Below are 2,538 nucleotides of genomic sequence, written 5' to 3'. Positions count from 1 at the left end.
CCTGCCAATGCAAGACACACGAGAGACTCGAGTTCAATCCCTAGGTTGGGAAGATCCCCTGGAGGAGGTCACAGCAACCCACTGCATTATTCTTGCCTGGAAAATTCCATGGACAGAGGAGCTTGGTAGGCTGCAATCCACTGGGTCTCAAAGAGTCCGACGTGACTGAGTGTGCATATATGCACTAGGTCAAGCACCTGTCACAAGCACCTGCACACAAGCACCTGCACACAAGCACCTGCCTGGCTGATGTGCTGCCAAGCCCAGGACAGGGTGGTTAAGACTTCGTCTTTCAGTGCACAAAGTGCAGGTTCTATCCCTGGACAGGGAGGTAAGATCCCACATACAGCCAAAAAGCCAAAACATAAAAACAGAAGCAATATTGTAACAAATTCAATAAAGATGTTTTAAAAAGTGGTCCACATCAAAACAAAAGGAGCAAGGAGCCCAGTTCCCACGGGGAACCCTCTCCCAGAGGCGTGGGCCTTAGAGGTGCCCCATGGCCCCCACTGGTGTTGAACTGGCTCCTGAGAGTCCTCCTGCTCACCCACACCCCACGTGACCCACACACCGCCTGCATCCCATCTCCCCACGTCCACGGTTAACACAAAATCAATCAGCCTTTGTTTCGCATTTCTGTTTCCATACGCCCCTCCCATTCTGCATGAAAACAAAGTTTCCCATCTTTGCTGTGATTTCTCAGCCTCCTTTTAACACAATCGTAATAAACTCCTCCAGGGCAGCGTGAAGAGTATGTGCCAAGATCAGGGCTTGGCACAGAGCCCACGCTTTTCAGGCCCAGGTTAGATGGCAGAGGAGAGAGGCCAAGGAGCTGGACACCCCCTTCCCTCCCCTACGTGGCTCCCCACTGTTGATGACCCTCCTCCCAGCTCCTGGGAGCCCCAAGTGACCCTGAGATGCTCCCTGGGCACCTGCAGCGGACCCTCCAGGCCTGCCTACCGCGGCCTCTTGCCCTGAATATTTTTATCCCCACTCCCTGCCGTACACACACATACACCATCCCACCTGAAGGGTCACCTGGCCCATTTCTGCTCCCGAGAGGCTGGTCATCCTGCGTGGGTGGGGCCAACGGCAGAGAGCAGTGCAATTGGACTTCCTGGATCTGGTCTCAGATCCCACCCCTGGCTCTTGCCTTGTGCTGACTATTTCACACCACGAGCTCCAGTTTCTCCTCATCCAACTTCACGCCTATCGTGCAGGGGGTGAGTGGGTGACGCTTCCCAAGTGGCCAACACTATTTGTCTTGCATTTCCCAGGGGCCACCTGGAGTGAGCTGTAATCACACTGATGAGGGGAAGGATGTTTTGTCTCCCTCGTGAGGGTCAACAGGGAAGGGATTTTGGTGATGGGCCAGGAGGGGCCCTTCACTCCCAGCACAAGAATCACCTGCCAGGAGCTCATGTGTGCTAAGTGGCTTCTGCTGCTGCTGCTAAGTCACTTCAGTCATGTCACTAAGTTGCTTCAGTTGTGTCCAACTATTTTTGACCCGACTGAAGCCCTCCAGGCTCTTCTGTCCATGAGATTCTCCATGCAAGGATCCTGGAATGGCTTGCCATGCCCTCCTCCAGGGGATCTTCCCAACCCAGGGATCGAACCCAGGTCTCTTATGTGTCCTGCATTGGCAGGCAGGTTCTTTACCACTGAGCCACCCAGGAAGTCCCACCTGCCAGGCAGATCTGGCCAATAACAAGCTTAAGGCTCTGGGGTGGTGGGGGAAGGTGAGGGGAGAGCTCTGGAGGAGAAGGAACAGGAGCTGCATGCCTTTGATTAGAAACTGAAGGAAAGCAATGTGAGAGCCACTGACGGCATTATCAAGTTTGGGGTCCAAGCCTAAAGCCCAAGAAAGTCCCTCAGCAAATGTGGAGGGGCAGCACCAGCGCCCAGCACAGGCTCCGCTCACAGGGTGCTCACTGCAAATTTACTGAATTATGGACTTAAGTCTGTTCTCACTGCCTGCCGTAACTGAGGATGGCTTTCTTCAAGGAGGAGAAGCGAGGACACAGGTTCATGCTCGGTTCCCGGCAGGACCTGGGAGGGAGGAAATAGGGCAAGTCCATGCGGAAGCCAATGTTTGTTGTCGGGCGCACAGAGCCCTGGACTGGGAACCCCACGGTGGGGGGAGGGGCGCCCTGCTCTAAGAACTGCCCCTCCCCCCCCAAAAACCTTCCCCCGACCTTGTTGGTCCTGGAGACTTTGGTTACTACCCAGCACAACCACCACAAACTACCACTCATGGGACCCCACCCGTCAGCCCACCGCCTGATTTTCTAAATAAAGCTTTATTGAAACAGAGTCCCCTTGTTCCTGTCCACATTGTCTAGGGTGGCTTTTGCTCTCCTAGGTGTTGGGACAGAGACTGGACAGCAAACAAAATCAATTACAACCTGGCCCTTTGCAGAAGACGTTTGCCTGCCCCTGGTTCAGAGAAAAGGAAAGATGCCCCACCCTCCCAGCCATTCGGTATTAGAGAGGGGCTCTTGGGGAAGCATGTGTCTCTGAAGGTGGGGTCCAGGGTGC

The sequence above is a fragment of the Bison bison genome, unplaced genomic scaffold (assembly GCF_000754665.1).
Source record: "Bison bison bison isolate TAMUID 2011002044 unplaced genomic scaffold, Bison_UMD1.0 scf7180017864471, whole genome shotgun sequence".
NCBI lineage: Eukaryota > Metazoa > Chordata > Mammalia > Artiodactyla > Bovidae > Bison > Bison bison.
The sequence above is the reverse complement of the archived record's forward strand: the minus strand, read 5'-3'. Positions refer to the sequence as shown.